This window comes from Choloepus didactylus, chromosome 7 (assembly GCF_015220235.1).
Source record: "Choloepus didactylus isolate mChoDid1 chromosome 7, mChoDid1.pri, whole genome shotgun sequence".
In the NCBI taxonomy this organism is placed as follows: Eukaryota; Metazoa; Chordata; class Mammalia; order Pilosa; family Megalonychidae; genus Choloepus; species Choloepus didactylus.
This window is the reverse complement of record NC_051313.1, coordinates 16,862,464-16,885,683: the sequence shown is the minus strand read 5'-3', so window position 1 is coordinate 16,885,683 and position 23,220 is coordinate 16,862,464. Positions and strand designations below refer to the sequence as shown.

Here is a 23,220-nt window from a genome sequence, read left to right as displayed (position 1 = left end):
GGAAACCCATTATCCACATTAAACTGTAAATTGGGAGAAGAAGAGCCAGTTTAACAAAATCAACATTTTTTTTAAATGTCACACAATGACTTCCCATAGATTTGGCAACATAATACTTTAGGATGTTAGTATAAAACTGTAGTTACAAAACAGTTCTTCACAAATCCAGTTATACATTTAAACTCTTGATGAAACCTCATCTGTTTACTCAAATCAGAGGAAATAAAGCTGCTGGCAGTAAACAAGGGTGCAGCTTATTGATCCAGCAATATCAGGCAGGCTTTTTCCCTGTGGAATGTTTAGCCAGGTTATTCGGGAATAAAAGGCAAAGGTTAGGATGCAAACCCCTTCTCGTTTCCTCTGAGGATGGACTTTACAGCTGTGTAATTTTATGTTGGAACCCTTGCATTTCCAAACTTTCAGTCCCTTTATTTCATGGCCCAAGAAGCTTTCAGAATAGGAAGTAATAAAGATGCTGCATAAGACAAAATCCAAAATTGAAATATTCTGCTCCAATAACAACCAAATAGTTAATTTTACAAGTAATACAAGATCACAAACCATTTACTGAGAAGAGGCCTTAGAGCTCACCAATTTCACACTGTTCTTCTGGAGACCGATGAAATTATAGTCTTGGTATCAAGGTTTTACTGGGCTCTCTAGCACTTTTCTACAACATAAATGCTTTTTGCACTTGTCTAGTGGAAATTCCATCCCACTCTCCAAAGGAAATTTTATTGCCTTTAAATAAACATATTTCTTGCTTTTCAAGTCTAATACAGTCATGTCAAAAAGGACAACTTGAAAGAGGGCTTCCTCTGGCCAAAGTTTGGACAATTTGAACATCAAAAAGAATGAATTACAATTGACTGAAATACACCGAACATAGAAAAATCTGTAAATCAATAATTATACTCAAAAAAGGAATGACAAACAGAAACCGTAAGGTAACTATTTTAACAACGGCTTATTCTAAGACTGGTAAAGGGAAAAACTAAGTATTCATCCTGAATTTCAAATAAGGAAACTGTACTTCATGGGAATCAAACAGTCCATAGTGATGAGTAAAAGTTATTTTGCATAGAAAACTACCAGCTAACAAGATAACAGGAATTAAAAAATTAAATTATGTAGAATTTTAAACAGAATTTTTAAATCCCATTTATCACCATCTTGCCACTTCTGAGACAATTGATTCAGGAAAGGATCATCAATGGATACTGTTCCAGTTTGCTAATGCTGTCATTATGCAAAATACCAGAAATGGATTGGCTTTTATAAAAGGGGCTTATTTGGTTACAAATTTACAGTCTGAAGGCCATGAAAATGTCCAAATTAAGGCATCAACATAAGTATACCTTCACCGAAGGAAGGCCAATGGCATCCGGAACTCTGTTAGGTGGGAAGGCACGTGGCTGGTGTCTGCTGATCCCAGGTTGTGTTCCAGCTCCTCTTTCAGTTTCTATGCGTTCCTCAAAATGTTGCTCTTGGGGTGTTCTGTCCTCTCTTATCATCTCCAGAGCAAAGTGTCAGCAAAGTCTGCTTTCAATGACCATCTCCAAAATGTCTCTCTTGGCTGTAGCACCAAGCTCCTTCTGTCTGAGCTCTTATAGGGCTCCAGTGATTTAATTAAGACCCATGCTGAATGGGCAGGGCCACACCTCCATGGAAACAATCTCATCAAAGGTATTACCCACAGTTGGGTGGGTCACACCTCCACAGAAACATCCAATCAAGAAGTCACACCCTAATCAAAAAGATTAATCAATCTGCCCCCACAAGACTGCATTAAAGAACATGGAGTTTTGGGGGACATAATACATTCAAACCAGCACAGATACTAACATTATTAGATAAAAAACTGATAAAGAACTAGACATTTGTATGGTGGTAAAGTCTTACTCCTCACAGATTATATGCCAGTCTCCAAAGGAAAAACATAGTTTGATAATGGGAGAATCTGGAACTACCTTAATCAATCTGAACTTCACTAATAGTGAGATAACGACATTGTGCAGCACCTGAATAATGCAATATGAAGTATACACAATGGCTATTAAATACTCTTACCAAAAATGTTTATTCTGTGTGCAATCAAGTCTTTAAATTCTAGTTAACAGAAAATACAGAGAATTGATGAACAAAGTTAAATACCACCATGGAAGACAATCAGACAAACCCAGAAGGAAAAGATTCTTCAAGACATTAGACTGCATCTTACATCTTTTCAACAGATCATTGTCATGAAAAGGAAAGAAGGAAGAATGATTTTTAGATTACAGAAGACTTCAGTCATATAATCATAACCAAAGGCAATATGTGCTCCCTGACAGGATCCTGGTTTGATAAACTAGCTATAAAAGACATCATGGAAAAAAAAAAAAAAAAGACATCATGGAGATGACTGGGGAAATTTTAATACAGACTGGAAATTAGATAATATTAGAGAAGCATTGCCAATTGTTATATAATAATACTGCTTTGATTATATGGGAAAATGTCCACATTTTTTACAAACGTAATAAAGAATTTAGGGGTGAAATGTCATGAGGTCCATAATTTGTTTAAAATTACTTCAGGGAAAAAAAAATAAGGAAAATTAACAACTGTTAAATCTAGATAAGGAACCCCTTATGAAATCATGTATCTAGGCAAAGATCTCTAATGGCTGCTAAAAAGCCTTAGGTGAAAACTTGATCGGAAACATAACGGATGGATCAGTCAGGCTGACAATACCTGATCTCTGCTGATTAATCTTCACTCCAAAAAAAGAGCCAACCACACACTGAGTCTCTTAATGAGATGCAATAATAAACACCAACACCTATGAAGGATTCTTTCCCCCACTCCCTCTCCCTCCAAAAAAATATCAACCCTCAATCTGATTAAGCCTCAGAGTACCTACCAGTTTACAAGAAACTCAGAAGACAGAGAAACATGCTAAATACCACAAGAGAAATGCAATCACCAAAATCTACGTGGGAAATTCTATAAGACAAGCAGCACAGTTTCTTCAACAAATAAATTAAAAGATGACGAGGAGGAAGAAACTACCACTAGGATATTTAAGAGACCCATCAACCAAAGGTAATGACCCTATTTGGATCCTAACTTGAATAAACCAACTGTAAAAACGTTTATGAAACAACTAGGGAAATACAAACACTCTCGATATTTGAATGTATTAAGGAAATATTAAATGTTTTAGATGTGACAATGGTAATGTGGTTCTGTTTAAAAAAAGTCCTCACCCATCACAGACACGTAAAGAAGTATTCATGGATGTAGTGATATAATGTCTGGGATTTGCTTTAAAACAATCCAGTGTGGAATAAGGAGGGAACAAGGGCTTGGAGAGTACACAAATGAAACAAAATTGGCCATATGTTGATAATTTGCTGGAAGTGGGGTACAGTAATTATTCTATGCTATGTTTGTATATGCTTCCATAACATTACAAAAAAAAAAAAAAATTAAGGCAGGGAATAAAGCCTAATGACAGAATTCTTCACCCCATCACAGAATCTTCTTCACATACTACCTAACAAAATGAACATCAACCAAAATAAAATAAAAACTAGCACAAGATCTTATTGACTAAAGAAACAGACAAGTTGCTAACAACCCATGTCATAAGCCTGACAACAAATGAAAACAAGAGAAGATTCTGGTGGTCTCTTAGAAAGTGGACTAAACACGAGGAGGGAAACGAGGGGATGGGGATATGGATGCTCATTATATTACCTTCTTTATTTATATGTACAATTGAATTTTTTCATAATAAAAATTTTCATAGAAGTATTCTTCAAAGCATCACTGCAGACCACATTTATTTGATCTCCCACATATATTGGGTGATTTCTCACTCTTCATTTCCCACATGTATTTGTTACCTTCTCACTTCCCAACTTCCTACTTTTATCCTACTTCCAACTGCCAAGGAAGAAGAGGAGGAAAAAGTAGTTACTAACAATACTGCTTACTGGGTGGGAAATTTTACTAACAGAACTGAAATGTTTCTATTCTTGTACTAGAAAAACAAGACTGATTTTACTGTAAAATGTTTCATTTAGCTGGAAATCTGTTTTGTGGTCTGTAAAAATTAACTAAAGCAGCTGCTTTATCCCTTTTTTGAAAATGAAGATGGACTAGAAACTCTCATGTAATTTGTGTTTGGATGTTGGTGTTTACAGAGGATTACTATCTGCCCAAATTTCTAAGTGGTTCCATCTGTTTTCGTGGAAAATTTGGCTTAGGATGATTTCAGCATATGAAGAACTAAGTAAAGAAATCTAATTGTCTTTTCAATTAGTTTTGGTATCTCCTTTGAGTGGTTTGAGGGAAAAAAAATGAACCAATGAAGTAGCCATGGGGGAAAAAAACTGAACCTGAAGCTAACAAAATACCTCTTTCTGTAACTACTAACATATAGGAAATACAGAGGGGCTGAGGAACATGTTAAACGGCACCACAGGGATGGAATCAGCAAAATACAAACTGTGGAAAATGCTAGAAGACAAATAACACAATTGCTCCAAAAAAATAAACTGAAAGGATAAATGAGAGAGAGAAAGTGGGGAACCTATAGATTAAAAAGAATTTAAGAGATCACCAACTGTAAAGTGTAAACCTAATTTGGATCTTGACTCAAATAAAAAAATTAAGAAAAAAAAAGACAATTGGAAATGTGAACAGAGTATTCATGATATTAAGAATTCACTGTTAATTTCTTTCAGTGTAGTAAAGGTATTGTGGTTTTTTAAGAGCCTTATCTTTTAGAGACACGTACTGTGATATTTACAGTTGGAATGATGAGAAGCCTGGGATTTACTTTGAACTAATACAGTAGGGGCTGAAGTGAATAGGGGTACAGAGAAAACAAGCCTGGGCACAAGCTGCAACTGTTAGAGCTAAGTAATGGGAATATGTTGGGGATGTGGAAAAGGGAGTCATTAAACTATTCAGTTTACTTTTGTATATATTTGAAACTTTCCAAAATGAAGTTTTTGTTTAAAAAAAAATGGAAATAATGTTAACTTACAAAAAGAAAAATATTTTTTCAAGAGTATGTTGAGTTTTACTGAGAATACTGAGCACTGTGTGTAAACACTGTCCCAAAAGGATGACAACTTTGTCCATAAGATGATTAAGTTCAGGGAGGGAGACTGAAGAAATTGGTAACCTATTCAGAGCACTTAGCCAAATTGCCAGACTCCAAATCCAGTGCTCTTTCCATGTCCCATGCACCAAAGAGTTAAGAGATTTTATCTCTAAACTTTATTCACCCACAAACTTACCCTTTGGCCTTACACAAGTTTCTTCCACTCTATGAGATCAACTTCACTGTAAATGAAAAAATGGAAGTATAGAATTAAATTACTTCTAAGTTCCCTCATAATTATCAAATCCCCCAATTCTACTAAGCCATTCATCTTTCTGTTTATTCAAATTTGGACACCAATTCCAAAACAGCTATAAGTGGGTTATGCCTCAAAATAGATTACTGTAATGAACTTGGATAAGGCCGCTTTGGTAGTCAGCCTCTCCTATCCGTGTTGTGTATCCCCTCACTCACTGAATCAGAGCTGATGAGTGACCAACAGAACACTGTGGAGGTGATGATGTGTGACTTTTGGAGCTAAGTTATAAAAAGCACTGTGCTTTCCTCCTCAGTCTCTTGGGTCACTCACTCTGAGGGAACTCAACGGCCATGTTGTGGGCACACTCAAGCAGTCGTATAGAGAGGCTCAAGTGGAGAGAAACTGAGGACTACTACCAACAGCCAGCACCAATTTGTCAACTATGTAAGCGAGCCATCTTGGAAGGAGATCCTTTGGCCCCAGTCAAGCCTTCAGATGATTGTGACCACGATCAACTTCTTGACTTCATCCTAACAACAAACTCTTGAGTCAGAATCACCCAGCTAAGCCACCCTGGAATTCTTGACCCAAACAAACTATGAGAGATAATAAATGTTTATGGTCGCTTCAAGCCACTTAGCTTCCGAGTAATTTGTTACACAGCATTAGAGAGCTAATACAGCCTTTTAAAAGATTACATCTGATTCACCCAATATAAAATTAGAAATTCTGATAAAGGTAACAATAATGATAGGATTGTTAAGTATTTTTTCTTCTAAATGCTCAAGTGCTTTCAAATATCTGTCACAATTTGCCATGAGAGGTTGTACAAGGTAAGCAGGAAGCTGTGAGAGAATAAACCCTCTTCTTGCTACCTGACAGATGTGTATATTGTTTTTAAATCATAACAGGTTTGGCAGAATACTGACAGGCTGGGGGATACATGGAGGTTCATTATGTTATGCTTTTTACTATCGTCTATATTGGCAAAATGTGACACTCAACAAGTATGCTAAGCCTTTACTCGGGTGGGTGGGAGAACAGTTCGGGCAGTAGGTCTTTCCTGCCTCGCCATCTTTGTCCTCTGCCCATCTAGTCCAATTTCACTCTACTCTAGCCACACTGGCTTCCTAGTTATTTCTTTTATTTTTTTTCTTTTCATTTTTAAATGGTTTATTCCAGTTTACAAAAACAGAGTCGACTAAATAGCTATGAGTCATAAATGGATTAAGAAGAAAGAGAAAGGGCTTTCTTATAAATCTGGAAAATGGAACATTAAAACAATATCAATGAACAATGAAAAGTCACATGGTTGGAAATATTTTTAAATAATGGCAAATTCAGGATAAATCATTTTTCATCTTTGACTAACTTTAACCCACTTAATTTCAGCAGGTCCCAAAATGGGAATCATAAAATCTTAGACTTGGAAGCAACCTTGCTGGTCACAAAATCCCATCTGCCCACCTTCCAACAGGCAATTTTCAGCCTCTGACCTGGGTGTGTCAAACCCTGGGAAATTCCCTCCCTCTCACGGCAGCCCATTCCACTCTCCACCTACTCCAACTGTCAAAAATTCTCTTACCAAACAGGAAACTTCCCTTTTCCAGTGCTCAGAAGAGTGTTCTTCAAACAAAGGTCACAGACAACTGGCAGGCTTTGAAATCAAGTTAGTGGACCGTTGAATGGCATTTTTTATTAGTAGTAGTAAATAGCAAAAAAAGTCTCAAAACACACTAAACATAGCAAATCTAAGAAATAATTTGTAAAACTTTGTTATTCACATATGCATGCATACATACACAGACTCCCTTACTGAATAGAGTTCAAGATGTAAAACCCCAAAGAATACCCAGATCCCTATCTGAGACTCTATAAAAGTTTCACTCACTAAGTTTATTCTTCAGAACTTAAATCCTTCAGAGAACTCCCATGACAGCTAAGTCCCAAAAACAAGAGGCAACAGCCTCTTCAAGAACATCAACCAGATGCATCCCCTTTTCCCATAATGTCGAAACCCCTTTTCAACATGAACAACTTAGGGTGGTCACTGCCTAGACATCACCGAAGTTTGGAAAGTGAAGAAACTAGAGGAAGGGGTAGCAACAGACAAGATGGAATTTAACAAAGGATTATGAGTACTGAATCTCTATCTAATTTTCTTTTTCTCAGTTGCTGGGTATTAGAATCGCTAGAAGGAAAGAATTGAAATGGTGGAACTGTAATCCATAGCATCCTTTGAAATTTGTTCTATAGCCACTTGTTAAATTGTAATTTGAAAGTTATCACCTTTTTTTATATATATTTCACAATAAGGAAATAAATTCTGGAACTGTAACCCATAACATTCTTTGATATTTGCTAACTACTTGCTAAATTGCACTTGGAAAGTTATCACTTCTATGTATACATGTTATACTCAACAATAAAAAAATATGATTTAAAAAAATCCTGCCTGTTAATTAGGAAAGCGTTTCAACTATTAAGCGACTGTCAGCTGCATCTATATTCCAATGTTTTACCTTGTGATTTTAAACTAGTTTCTGATCAGTGTTTAAAGCACGTACTTCCCTCTCTACACTGCCAGAAAGAACCATACATATGGCAAGTTGCTTTGATTTTATAATAACTGTGTAGTCCCATTAAAATTCAGTCAGTAATAAAAATAAAAAATGTTTCACTTGGTTTTATTCCAACATATTGCCATTAAACTATGCTATGCAAAAAAAAAAAAAAAAAAAGAAAGGAAAAAGTCTAAAAACATTAAAATCTACTATAAACATAGGCAGTAGTCTTGGAAAAAATTTTTACAGAGCATCAATATTACCTCAAGAAAATCCTAGAATTTTAAGATCAGTTCAGATTTGGTTTAGCAATTGTTAGGTTCTTTTTGTTGCTGTTGTTTTCTTGTCTGGTAGCACTGGCTGAAGTATTCCCGACATCCATAATGCTGCATTTAGAAAAATGATTTCAGCGGCCACAACACTATTTAGTTATTTATTCCAAAACCATGACAACTGAGTGTGTCATAAATGAACTAATTTCTGCAATTCTACAAAATCAGTAATGAACATGCACTATAATTTTCAGACCAAGATGTACAAGCCCAAAAAAAAAAAAAAAAGAGAGAGGAAGGTCTCATTTATTTCACGAATGTGAAATTACACGATGTCTAGCATTTGCTTCAAAATAATCTAGACTGGGGGGAAGTGTCAGGGAGTGAAAGGGAAATAACAGATGAAACAAGACGGGCCATGTGCTGGTAACTGTTGAAGCAAGGTGGGGTCATTATACTACTATTCTCTCTACTTCTGAATTATATTTAACATTTTCCATAATAAAAAGTTTAAGAAAGAAAAGCACTTTGATATAACTGACAATGGGACAAAAAAAAAAAAAACCACTGTACCAAAAAAACCACTTCAATAAATAATCAAATATGGTAAAAACATGGCTTCAAAAAAAAAAAAAAAAACTAACAAATTAAGGGTCCTTCACTGCTATGTGTGTGCTGCATATAGCAAGTAAACACAAACCATACATTTACAGCATACTCTAGAATCACCCTCGAGTCTTTCTATTTAAGCTGGCAGCACTGAGGATGAAAGCGAACCAGCTTCAATTAGAAGAAAAGTCGGAGCCACATCTGCACTACATATGCAGCCCACATCTAACGCTCTTCACTGCAAAGCTGCAAAAGTTAAGAATATCTTCACATACTTCTATTTTCCTGTTTGCGGATGGGGGGGAGACTGAGAAGGAAGACTGTATTCACATTCCCTCATGTGCATAATTTAAAACAGACAATCTTGGCATTGAAGAAATTAAGGCCCAGGCTTTACTGATGTTGATTTTAATGGCCAAGATCCAAACTGCTCTGGTTACAAGCTCATGGATAAATTCCTGGGCAGGCCCAACTCATTACTTGGCACTCTAATCTTTCCCATAACCAATTTTTTATCCACTTTATTAAAAAAGAAAAGTATTCCTTTTTTCTCCCTAAGAGAAATGGATTAACAAAAACTTTTCAAGGAAGATGTTCATTTAGCAGCTTTTCTAGCAGGCTAGAAGCAGAGTCAGAAGTTGAACAAAGACCATCGGGGAAAAGTAAGACAATCATAATAAAAATGGGCTTCAAAAAAGAAAGGCTGAATATGAACCACTGTCTAGCACATGACCACTGCCACATTTGCTTTTCAAATACTTGAGAAAGCATTTGGCATCAGTTTCTAATAATCCCATGGGACTTCTACTTCCTTATTGTTTTCAACAGTATTTCAAAATTTTAACACATTTAGTGACCTATTTTTGGAAGATCTAGCTCTGCCTACCTTCAGGGCTTAAGATACAAATATATAAAAACTACAGGACAGCCCTTTAGCTACAAAACTTGGCAAGCTTCCTGTGTTCTCCAAGAAAACCTCAACTGGCAACTCCATTAATAGCAAAGGAGCACAGAGTATACGGCAGAGCTGGACACAGGAGGCAGTGCTTGAAGCTCCATCACTAAACCTGCTGGATGTCTTTGGTTACGTTTAACCTCTTCCTGATTCACTTTTCTTACCTGAAGGAACTATGCGAAGACTTGGTCTAGCAATCGAAAGAGAAACTGTTTTGAGAATTCACTGTGTAAAGAACACACTCAAAAAGTAAAAAAATAAAAAATAAAAAAAACACTACTATTAAAACAAAAAACAAAGGAAGAAAGCATTTAGAAGTCTATGCCACAGTCAGCGTATACAGATTTATATTTCAATCTATTAGAAGGAAGACATATATAAAAGCACCTTCATTGAAGAAATCATAATTAGAACCTACCCAGAGTTCCAGAAACTTTATTCACATACCTATTTTAAAAAGTTATCTATTTGATACTTATCTTTAAATCAAGTGACTTAAAAATTCCTATTTTAGCCTTATACTAGGTAGTATCGATGAAAATCACAAGTGTGAGGTACTAATATATTTTCTGATATATACTGACATACATACTTAATTAAAATAGCTCCTTCTATGTACCACCTCAAATCATTGAGCACACCACCACACTATGCAGAAATACTGTCCTTACCTATTGCCTACAACACTTTCTACTTTATTTTTGAATAAAGCATTTGAATTTATAAATCTCAAAAGTCCACTGGGCACCATAACCAATACTGATCATGTTTTCATGAACTTTTAGATCTTCCTCATACTTCACAGCCACTACTGATCCTCACCTCCTCACCTTATTAGAGCCTTCATTGTTTCACCTTCCCAAAATCCATACACAGAAATCCTTAACATTTGTGCCTTCACAGTAGTGCAATTCTCACTCCTTGTTTATGCCCTAGTAATCAAATTCTTCACCCTAACACTATTTGCAGAACCCACATGAGTTCAAAGGTTGCTCTACCTACCTTCAAGAACTATTCAAACTTACACATGCTAACCACGGCAGAGTCGAAAACAGACAAACCAAGATATTCCATAAACTCTAGATAAGGTTGTCATTTCTGATACATTTGCCAAATTTGTTTTTATTGTGTATTTTTAAATTCCATTTGTGTAAAATTTTTTAAGACTTGTAAGAGTTTTTACTGAACTAATCCTTGAAATATCGCATGAAAAGAATCTAACACATTTACTCAACTCTTCCTAGGAACTAGCTTCTTGTTCGATGATGTATCAGCCATCCACTCCCTTCTACCCCAGATGCTGATGCAATTGTCTGACTCAGGTTTTCCCTCTCTCTCTAATTGAAGTTTGACCTAGGATTTGGCATGGAAAAAAAAAGAGACCAATTTTATTATGACTGCAGTCCTTACTAAATGTGAGTACCATAATAATTTTGGAAATTTTAATTTTATCAATTTAAAACGCTAACTATGGAGGATTAAACATGAGTTAATTTCTGTTCCCTCCCAAAACCATACTAAAATGACGGCAGAGAAATGAAGAACAAAGTACAAACTCACACACACACACACACACAAAAAAAAAAAAAAAAAAAACGGGACAGGCAGCAGATGAGATACGTCTAGAAGAGGGAAAGCAAATGTACAAATTAACTGACTTAGCAGAGCAGAGGAAGCTGAAACCTGAGTTCCTGCCCTGGCAGGGGCCTGCACAGCACACACTGACTGCCGGAAAAGCCCTGGGAGCCTTTATGAATCGGAGGTCCCTGGTACCTTTGAGGGCTGGGGTGACAGTAGAGCTGAAAACAGAGGGCTGGTTGAAATTAAGTAGAGGAACATTTAACTCCCTCCACACACACTTACAGAGCTCTCCTCTCCAAACCTTTGGAGCCAGAAGACAGGAAGTTTACTCTCTGGAGAAAGGCCCTGGGCACAGAGATCCCAAAGAGGGTAGAGGTGTGGTGCTATATACAGTAAACAGGGAGGTTCACTCGCTCTCTCAACAAATATTTAGAGTGCCTATTCTGTGCCAGGCACTGTATTAGGCTCTAGAGATACCGGAGTTACCAAAACAGATAAAAATATGTGCCTCCATGCAGCTTATTTTCCAGTGAGGGGAGAGTCAATAAACAAAAAGTAAAATAAATAGTATGCTAGATGGTAACAAAACATACTAAGGAGGAAAGAAAAGACAAGGAAGGGGTTAGGGCATGGTGGGGTAGGGTTGGGAGTGGTGTTGCAGTCTTAAATAAATGATCATGGAAGGTGTGATGGTTAGGTTCATGTGTCAACTTGGCCAGGTAATGGCGCCCAATTGTCAAGCAAGCACTGGCCTAACTGTGACTGTCAGGACATTTCGAGGACTTACATCATCAGTAAACTGATTCCATCTATGGCTGATTACATCTACAATCAACTGAGGAGATTGCCTTCAACTGAAGGCTTTAAAAAGGAAAACTGATGATTTTAACAGTCAGAAGAGAGAATCTTCATCTCTACTTCAGCCAGCCAGCTTCTCCTGGGGAATTCATCGAAAATCTTTATTGGAGTTCCCAGCTTGCAGCCTGCCCTACAGAATTTGGACTCATGCATCCCCACAGTTGGGTGAGACACTTTTACAAAATCTCGTAATATTTACAGATACCTCCTTTTGATTCTATTTCCCTAGAGAACCCTGACTAATAAAGAAGACAACGACCTGAAGGAATTAAGAGAGTTAAGCCACGCACGTATCCAAGAGGAGAACATTCCAGGCAGAGGGAAAACAAGTACAAAGGGACACCAAGAAGGCAGGACTGGAGATACTACCTACATGAAAAAAGAAAAGCATGTTTTCAAATAGGAAAATTCTGTAACCAAAGAGTAGCTTTGAAAACAGGAAAAAAAAAAAACTCAGAAGAGGAGTTTGAAGAAAATATTGAAGAAATTCCCCAAAAAGTAGGACAAAAAGACATGGTATCAGAGAGAAAAAAGTAACAAAATTAGAGTGTCAATCTAGGAAACTCAACAACCAAATAACAGGAGTTCAAGAAAGAACAGAGAACACAGAGGGATAAATTATCAGAACAGAGGAAAATTTCTGAAAGACAAGTATTTCCAAGTTGAAAGGGACCACCAAGTACACAATGAATGAAAAGAGACCCACATCTAGGTACAATATATCATGAAACTTCAAAACACCAAGCTCAAAGAGAAATTTCTGATAATTTCTAAAGAGAACAAAGCAGCCACACATACAGAAGCAGAAATGAGAATGGCATCAGTCTTCTCAACAGCAATGCCGACATCCTAAATGGAGCAACGCCTTCAAAATTCTGAGGGAAAATTATCATTAACTTAAAATTCTTTACCCCGCCAAACTATAATAGCAACCAAATTGAGAGTGGAAAAAAAGACATTTAAGGACATGCAAAATCTCAAGATAGTCACCTACCATTTACACTTTCTTGGACTATTGGAGAATGTGTTCATCTAAAGAAGAATGTGTTCATCTAAAGTAAGAGTTAAGCCAAAAAAGAGACATGGAGCTCAGGAAACAGGGATAGAGCTCAAAAGACAGACAAAGGGAACTCCCATGACACACTGCTGTGCAGCAGGTCTAGAAATAAGCCAGTCCAGCAGAGGATGGAGAGCCCAGGAAGGAAGTCTCCAGGAAAAAAAAAGTCATAAAAACAGGAAGTGAGAGATTACTTTGTTTGACCCTACTGGCAGGAATTTAACAGATTTCAGGATGAAACAAAAAGTTGTGAAAGAAAGTAAATGCAATCAAAGCACTTTTTAAGGCTCAGCTGTTGGTACACATGTTGGGAGGCTGGGAAAGGGAAGTGTTGGTCTGTGTATGAGGAGAAGCACAAGGAAGTGATGAAGAAAGGAAACTCCATCTTCCGAGGTAGAAAGGCAATGTGTCTCACTTATCTAAAAGTGGAAAAATCAAGAAACAAAAAAAATCATGTTATTTAGAGACCAAAACACCAAAAAATAAAGCCAAGGTACTGAAAGTGATTGCCTGGGGTGCAGAAATGTCATGAAGGGGTTAGGGCAGGGTTCTGCTGCTTTTGTTGATAATCCCCAGAGACTTTCTATACCATATACAAGTACGCTGGGGCACTCCATTTACACTGTAAATAATGAAATAGCAAAAAGTATAAAACCACTTGAAAAATAAAAACAGAGGCGGGGGGCAGGAACCACATTTTATTTTGATGTGTTTTATACTCTGGTATATTTTTATGTTGAAAAATCAAACTGGAAATAAAACACTAACATGAAAAACAAAATCAAAGGTCCTCCCCATTCCAGCACAATTCAAAAAGCACCCATCTCAAAGTGGTACTGGGTCTGCTTTAGAATTGCACCTTTACAAAAGAAATTAGGAGGCAGAATGCCAACCAGGTAAGTAAACCTGCCTTTTACAGACGTTAAATAACATAGATACCAACAAATTACAAAAAACATCAAGTTATAATATTATCAAACAATTAAAAGCAATAACTGGTCGTAATAGAAGAAACAGGGGTTTCAACACCACAAACTGTGTGTCCTTGAGCAAATTACTCAATTTTTTAGTCTCAATTTGTCATCTGTAAAAGAAGCTGCATATCAGCTACTGCAAGGTGTTGCTGTAACAAGGACTGGGTTATCAACGTGTAAAGCGTCAACTACAGTGCCTGGCTTAGTCTTTGCTCCACAACAGTTAGCTTCTTTCCTCTCGTACACACTTATTATTAATGCTTCCGGCCTTGATCAATCATTTATTAATGGAACCTAGAACAAGGACAACACTCTAGCATAAAGTGCATTTGTACAGGACAGGTTAGGGAGAGAATAGAATAGCTGCCAGGAGACCTCCTGAAGCCTGAAGACTGTAAAGTAGCATGAAGTGTCAAATAGAAGTCAGCACGTATGGAATAATCTTGCCAAAAAATTTAAAAAGTGAACCAGATCAAGTATTTAGATCCACTCATCAATTTTCAGAAAATACAGACAATGGAGGAACAGGTTAAATGACACTACAGAGTTGAAATCAGCAAATTCAGACTGTGGGAAACAATGTATAACAACCAACCAAGTTTCCTTAACAAATAAAACTGCAAGAAAAAAACAGAGAGACGGGGACAACAGTTTAATAGTCTTAACAGACATCAACCTATCACAATGTGCAGACCTTAACTGGATCTTGATTCAAACAAGCTTTTAAAAAAATTGATACTAGAGAAAATTGGAAATTTGAATACCAACAACTGGCTACTTGATGATACTAAGGAATTGGTCTTTAAAGTTTAATGTGATGATGATACTGCAGTTAGGTTTACAAAATAGTACTTCTCTTTTAGAGATTCACACTAAAATATTAAATGCTGAAACTAAAAAAAAAACTTTAAAAAGTCAAATAACATACAAATAGGGCTGGCAATCCATTTACGAGCAATGGGTCATGAAGTATAGGAATGATCTAGAAAGCACATATATTACTGAGGGCCTACTGCATGCTGGGCACTGATTAATGCATTCCATGAGTTATGACTCTGATGGTGACCCACAGGCCAGTCTTCACAAACGGAAAGATGGGAGACGACTGCTGGCCAGAGAGTGGGAAAGCCCACTGCCAAGAACATTCACTTTAAGGTTATACAGATCTAGGCCTCTTTGCATCTTTCAATTGATATGTAGTAAAAGAGGTGCAAAATCAATCGTCTGAATGGGCCAGATATCAAATGCAGATGAATGAAATGATCTAGAGATAAAACAAAATGAAATGGAAGGGACTGCAGTAAAACAGAGACGAGGAAGAACCCTGTGAAAAAAGAGCAGGAGCTACTAAGGTCTAGCTGATGGTTGTCTGCAGCGGAAGAGCACAGGCCCAGTGCTGCCAAGGGCCTCCAATTATTCCAGAAAAAAATTAAAATAAAGATATTTATGTAAAACCTCCTGATTTCTTAATGTCAGCAACTAATTTAAAATTAAATCTCTCCACTAAGAGAAAATATGTCTGCAGGTCTATTTCACATGCAAAAAGAAGTGTGCTCGATTTACAAAGGTCACATTTTAATGCCACATTGCAAAAGTTTAAACATTATCATAAAAATTCCACTAACAACCTTTCAGCAAGCTTACTCAAGTTATAGAGGAAGTTGTAATATAGCATATGCATACAAATTTTACACTAAGACTCAGTTACCTCTGCCAACATAAAAAAAGACTACATTCTCCCTGTGTTACTGCAACTAGACCCAAAGAGCTCTGTCATATATATGCTCTTCTGTGCACTACCAAAAAGGGTGAACAGAGTTTACGACAGTTTTCTAGAAGTTCAAAAATTCTAAAGACACTGTACTGAAATTGTTAAAAAGTGGTTTTAACTTGTGATCAACATAGGAAATTAGTTTCGTATCAAAGACTACACTTCCACACAGATAATTTTTCCTGACCACTGCAAAAAAATTTGCTTACCCCAAGCAACCCACTGTCTTTTCTTAACCCAACAATTTTCACAGATGCCAGGCACTACGTGAAGCATTTTGTAAGTATAAACTCATTTAATTCTCACATAACTCTATGAGGTAGGTGTGTTTACTACCCCCATATCAAAGGTAAGAAAACTTAGGCTTTGAGAAATAATTTGCCCATGGCCACTTAGCTTATTGGGCAGTTTAGCACGAAAAAATGCAGATTTGTTACTGAAACTTTCTAATCAATATTACCATCAAAGAAACTTGTAAGGAAACCAAAATACATTCATTCATTTCATAGGTAAGAGTATGTCCAGCCAAGATTGTATCAGAATTCAGTTTAACCTTGACAATTGTGCAAAAGGGGTCAACTAAAAAAACTCAACTGAATGGAATTACGTACAATTAGGAAGGAGAGAAAAATTAATGATGAAATTGCTATAGACTTACAACAAGACTACTCTCAAGACTCTGATTTTCTAATTTCAAGAATAAGAACTAAACTAGATCAACAGTCCAAACTTTTCTATTTCCCAAAACACTTTAAAAAGCTGCTCCCAAAAATCAATCTCCCTCCCTCTCTCTCTCTCTCTCTCTCTCTCTCTCTCTCTCTCTCTCTCACACACACACACACACACACACACACACACACACACACACACACAACCTTTTTTTCAGTCTCAGGCAGTTCATGAACCCCTGAGGCCCACCACAGGCAACCTTCCCCACTAACCCCACTCCCCACCCCAGGTTGAGTCTGAACTAAATGATCCCCAAGCTCCCTCTGACTCTTAAGGTTGATGAATCCACGGTGGAAAAACAAGCAGCCTATTTGAACAAAACGGAAAAGAATCTAAGAATTATGGCAGAGTGCAAAATTACATTTTAATTTAACATCATCAAGCTACTGGGATATGTACATATATGTTGACAGAGCATTAGGAAATTCTGAAAAAAATACGACTAAACTCAGCACTGTTGCTACAATAGTGTAGAGTCCAGCTCAGAAGCTCATCAGGAGGTCTGGAATCCTGAATTCAAAGAGTGGAAATGATGCTTAGAGGCTTGCTAATCAGATCTATACGAAGTTTTAAAAACCACAATTATCCTGAAAGGAAACATAAATCTTTAAGTATTTAAAAAATCCCTTCACAAAGGCTGAGAGTGAGGTCATAAAAAGAGCAAAACAAGAGGACAAACGGGCTTTTCAATTACAGCATGAAGGACTTAGTTTGGACATGGTGAGCTCCCTACCGGACCTGGGCAGTAAGGGCCTGTGGATAGGTGCCCAGTGCAAGACCACTGTGGAACCCCTTCCAGGCCCTCTGGTTCCTAACTTAATATCAGATAGGGCTGTCTATATATAAAATTTCAGGTTGGCTACCTAAAACAAAACCTTATTTAACACACTTCTCAGATAAAATAAAAAGAGAAATCTTACTCCTCAATGCATTCCATGTTACCACAAAGACTGCTTGGGAGACTATATATATTTTGACTTTTATGGCTCCAATATGCCAAAGTGAAAAAAGTACCATAATGAGGAGAAATACGTGTGAAGTGAAAACATATTTCCATTTTAAAGCAACTGAGAATGTGAAATTTCAATCATTGAAATAAAATCCAGAAACAGTAAGAATGTATACATATGTCATTTGAGGCCTATTCCTATACTAAGAGGTAAAAAGATGTCACTTCAATGAAAAAGTTCAGAAAACCAGTGAAACTGTCATTAAAATAAATACTATCTCAAACACTAGGTATTTACAGGAAATAATGTACAAACTATCTACCCTGCTAGACATGAAAAATATGCCTTAAAAAACCCACACAGATCCCACAAAACAAGGGGAATTATGTCCATCCAGTGTTAAGAAAAGCAAATTCCTTATACTTTACATGAAAAACAACCAGCATCTACAAAGTCAACTCCAATATTCAAAAAATCTTCACTGAAAGGGCCTCCAATATAATTAACATCAAGGTACAATGCATTAATTCATCAAATACTTATTAAGTACAATGTGGAGTTACTTCAGACAGCAAATATATATACTCTCTCATGCATACACTCTTTATAGAAAAAGCTAAAAAAAAACTATTGGTTATAACTATCAGTTATTTCTAGCTGATTTTAGAGATGATTTCTTCCTTTCCTTTTTGGCTCATCTTAATTTAGAATTATCTGTAACTTCTAAATAAATACAATAAATGCAGTATTAGTAGCTAACTTGGAGGCCACTCCCCGATATACTCCATGATAACAGGCAGGGACTCCATTTTAGATTTTAGTCTGGGGCATTGTCCAAGCAGAGGAACAAAAGAAATCTTATGAATATCAAGTTGCTGCTTTGTGCCAAAACATGGCATTCCCAAAGGATGCTCTGTCTGGAATCTGTGGGGGAATCACATACAGATCTTCTGTTAACTCGGGGCCTTTCACAGAGGCTGGAAGTGTTTGTGTGCTGGAGAGAAGGGGGAAGTGGAAAGTGGATTTGCTGACTCCTAAAGGTCCAGGCCTGAGATTCCAGGGTTCTATAAAAGGGTTAGATGGGGGTTGGCTAGGATGGGCTGACTACTGAGGCCAGCATAAACATTTACTTGAGGCTTTTAAATCTGTAAGAATACCCAGTGGTTAGGTCCAGCAATGCCAAATCTGAAAAAAAAAAAAAAAAGGCCACTGGAGAGATTTCTAAATAAAGGTAAGGTTGGGGAGGTAGGCACATCCTTGGTTTTCTCAAAGTAAACAACATGGATTTTAGAAATGCAAAATGTGACTGTGAGCAGTACTGATCACTAGAAACTATTTTATTTCCTTATAAAACTATTAGCAATTCATCCTTTTCAAAAAAGTCCATACACAGTTTTTAAACAGATGACTTCAATTGAAAAAGAAAAAAAAAAAGCCCACTCTTTCCTGTGGAAACAGAAACAAAGTCAAACCTTCAAAAATATTTAGCATTCTGCTATATAAAATATAAACCCCACGTTTCTACAACCTTTGTAGTTTTCTAGCCACAGTAACGTGAGAGTGGTGATTCAGAGCAAAACCTGATGTTAAACATAACTATACGACATTACAAATTACAGAGTAATTTTACCAATAAATATTTTGGTTAAGGACTACTTTGTCATCTTTGCGAGTATTTTTAGTTGAAAGCATGTGGTTGGATAGTACACATGGTCACAGTTCTGATTTTTAAAAATCTATTTTTAAATTCTGGTGACTTTTGACTTCAGAACTGGTAATTTGGAAATGGTAAACCACAAGAGCATTACTTTAAGAAGCAAAGAACCCAACAAGCTCCCCAACGAGAATCACAAAATTCCCAAGGGCTCACAACTCTGAGTGGCTCGAACTGTCACCTACACCTGAGGAACCCATATGTATAAGAGCAAAACTATACTAAAAGCTACCTCTTGAAGTATAAGAAGAGCTATTTGAATTTCTCCATTTTTTATTTGCATAGTTATTTTTTGGAGGGCCTCCCATCAGATTTCTCCCCTCAATCTGCAAATTTGCTTCTTTATACTTGGAATTAAATTTCAGACTTAAAAATACATACCCAGTTGCTGCAAAATATCCCATAGCAGTTTAGGCTTTTTACACAAATTAGCAATAATTTTAGGTTTAAAGTGATTTTTTTTTATTTTGCTTTTAATCTTTTTAAGCAACCTCCATCCAATTTAGAGCTCAAGAGTTTGCCATTGGTTGGCTGTTCAACTCATTCACACGTTTTCTCTCCAATGTCATGCACACAACGCTCTGACTACTTCGACTAGACGCAAAGAGTAAAGAACTGTTATGTGCAGGTCTTGCCTAAAGAGGGATTTCTAAAAGGAAAGAAACCATCCCCTCCCCTTACTCTACATGAGCAGCTTCTTGTCTCAGCAGTGCCCAAGAAGTGAGGGAGATAGGGTAGGATTAAATTAGCCCTAAATCCACACCATTGTTCCAAGCCATTAGTTCTTCAATAATCTCCATCTGAAGTCTGAAGGTGGTTCTCAAATTGCGTTAAAGGAACCAACACTGTTGCTCTGACAGGTGCGCTGCCTCGCTCTTTAAAAGCTGTGTCAAAAACAAGGGAAAAAAAAAAAAAAAAAAAAGATGTAGTGCCCCCTTGAGGAGCCTGTGGAGAATGCAGGGGTATTCGCCTACCCCACCTCCATGGTTGCTAACATGACCACAGACATAGGGGACTGGTGGTTTGATGGGTTGAGCCCTCTACCATAAGTTTTACCCTTGGGAAGACGGTTGCTGCAAAGGAGAGGCTAGGCCTCCCTGTATTTGTGCCTAAGAGTCTCCTCCTGAATGCCTCTTTGTTGCTCAGATGTGGCCCTCTCTCTCTGGCTAAGCCAACTTGAAAGGTGAAATCACTGCCCTCCCCCCTACGTGGGATCAGACACCCAGGGAAGTGAATCTCCCTGGCAACGTGGAATATGACTCCCAGGGAGGAATGTAGACCTGGCACCGTGGGACGGAGAACATCTTCTTGACCAAAAGGGGGATGTGAAAGGAAATGAAATAAGCTTCAGTGGCAGAGAGATTCCAAAAGGAGCCGAGAGGTCACTCTGGTGGGCACTCTTATGCACACTTTAGACAACCCTTCTTAGGTTCTAAAGAATTGGGGTAGCTGGTGGTGGATACCTGAAACTATCAAACTACAACCCAGAACCCATGAATCTCGAAGACAGTTGTATAAAAATGTAGCTTATGAGGGGTGACAATGGGATTGGGAAAGCCATAAGGACCAAACACCACTTTGTCTAGTTTATGGATGGATGTGTAGAAAAGTAGGGGAAGGAAACAAACAGACAAAGGTACCCAGTGTTCTTTTTTACTTCAATTGCTCTTTTTCACTCTAATTATTATTCTTGTTATTTTTGTGTGTGTGCTAATGAAGGTGTCAGGGATTGATTTAGGTGATGAATGTACAACTATGTAATGGTACTGTAAACAATCGAAAGTACAATTTGTTTTGTATGACTGCGTGGTATGTGAATATATCTCAATAAAATGATGATTAAAAAAATAAAAAATAAAAAATAAAAAATAAAAAAAATAATAAAAGCTGTGTCAAATTCTCAGCCTGAAGGATGCACCCTGTTGGCTCTTTATCACAATTCAAGATTGCATTGCAATGTAGCCCCACCAGCGGCTGCAAGGGCAAGCCAGAGAGTTCTCACACACAGCCAGGAGAGCCTGCAGACCCAAGCTGAGTAAGATCAAGCGCTATTCGCTTCCCAGAAAAACCTGCTTAAAGCCTTTGAATTCTAAATTCCCCTCCCCCCAGGCGGGCAAGAAATTGACTCAGTTTCCCTCAAATGCTAAACCCAAGGAGAAAAGATAAGACATCGATTAAAACGCGAATTCTTAATACAGTATCATAAATAGATGGCGAATATGGAAGTTATAGATTCTGGTGGGAGAATTCCAGTGAGACTCCAAGGAGAAAAATGAACAGGGTACCAAGGAAAATGGAGGAGTAAGGCAAAAAAACAGTGAAAGTCATTATTTAAAAAAAAAAAAAAAGATTAACAGTACCAAGAACAAGACACCTGGCACACACATGCCATTTCAGGTGCAAGAAGTTCATGAAACTAAAGAGAAGATGTGATTCAGAAAAGAAAAAATACACCCACAGCGCCTCTAGGTTTCCAGCTCCCCACCCACCCGGGGCTCTCAAGAACAGGAGCCGCGGCCGTGGGGACGCAGAACTGCAGGGAAAGGCAGTCCTGGGTCAGCTCAGTGGGCTCCAGGCGGAGAACCCTCCTTCCGAAAATCACAGCCTGGAGGCGGAAGCTCTTCCAGCCTCGCCGGAAAAGCGTGACCTCAGGGAGCTCAGGGATCTTGGGAACCTCAGCGGCCACCCGTGTGCGGGCACGCGGTCCGCGGACGCCCAGGCGCAGGGCCCCAGCGGCGACACCGAGCCTCCTCCGCTCCGAGAGGGTCTCCAGCAGCTCGTCGCCCCGCGGCTCACCTGAACACGCTCCCCACCCTCGGCCCCATCCCCAGCCGTCGGGGAAGACACGCCGGGAGTCGCATTAGAGCGCTGGCAGCGGAGGCCGTGCGCCCCCGCCCGCGCCCTGCAGCCCCCGCGCCGCCCGCAAACGCGCCCCTTGCAGAAACCACCCTCCGGGGGCGCTCCCGGCGAAGCACCCACTCGAGACGCAGTCGGGCTCGCGTCAGCCGCCGCTCCGCGGGGCCCGCACGCACGACCGGAGCCCAGAAGCAAGGGCCACGGCCTGGAGCAACGGGACCCGGGCCGGGGGTGGAGGGACGCGGGTCGGGAAGGAGTGGAGAAGGGGGAGGGCGCGAACCGCAGACAATCCCGCCGCCGCCGCCCTGCCCCCGGCCGGACCGTCCGGCCGCCGCTTCCTGCCCGGGCTCAGCCTCCCGCTGCAGCCGGAGGGAAACCCGAGGCGCCCAGCAGCTCCGCGGGTCGGGGCGCTCCGCCCGGCTCGACTCGGCGCGGCTGCCCGCCCAGCCCGCCATTCCGGATGCAGCCCGCGCGCCTCCTTACCCCACGCCGCGCGCCGCGGGGTCTCGTCCCGCTGCAGCCCGGCCGCCGGCAACGCGCCTGCCTCTGCCCTCCGCTCGGTTTCAAATTGAAATTCCCTGGCTGCGGCCGTACGAGCCCCCCGCGCGCCCGCCCCGCCCCTCGCCGCGGAAGCCCCGGCCCCCCGGCGCGGAAAACCCCGCAGACCGCGCCACGCCTCCGCTCCCGGACCACGCCCCCTGCCCGGCCACGCCCCCTGCCCGTGGGACTCGCCGGGCGCTGTCGCCAGGTGTCCCCCCTCTTGGCAGGACGCTCCTGTCTCTCAGGGCTGTGCCTGGTAGCGGTTCATCATACCCTGGGTGCACCGTGCTCTTATCTGCGAATCCCGGCCTTGAGTTCCCTCTCAACTTTCAAGTTATTTCCGCCAAATGTCTTCGTTGATTAAACTTTTATTAAGTGCCTTTTGGGTGCAGTCCAGAGGCTAGGCCCTAGAGACCCAGACGTGAGGAAA

The 23,220-nt window shown here is 39.2% G+C and overlaps 1 protein-coding gene across 11 annotated transcripts in view; it reads right to left on the bottom strand.

The window, feature by feature from the left end:
* The window catches only part of EPB41L2 (erythrocyte membrane protein band 4.1 like 2), a 229,245-nt gene extending 206,380 nt beyond the window's left edge, over positions 1-22,865 (bottom strand). For all 11 annotated transcript variants that reach the window (XM_037844854.1, XM_037844858.1, XM_037844861.1 and 8 more), the window contains exon 1: positions 22,734-22,865. The gene's annotated coding sequence lies outside the window, so the exon portion shown is untranslated. The remainder of the gene's footprint in view (positions 1-22,733) is intronic.
* Between the last annotated feature and the right edge of the window lie 355 nt (positions 22,866-23,220).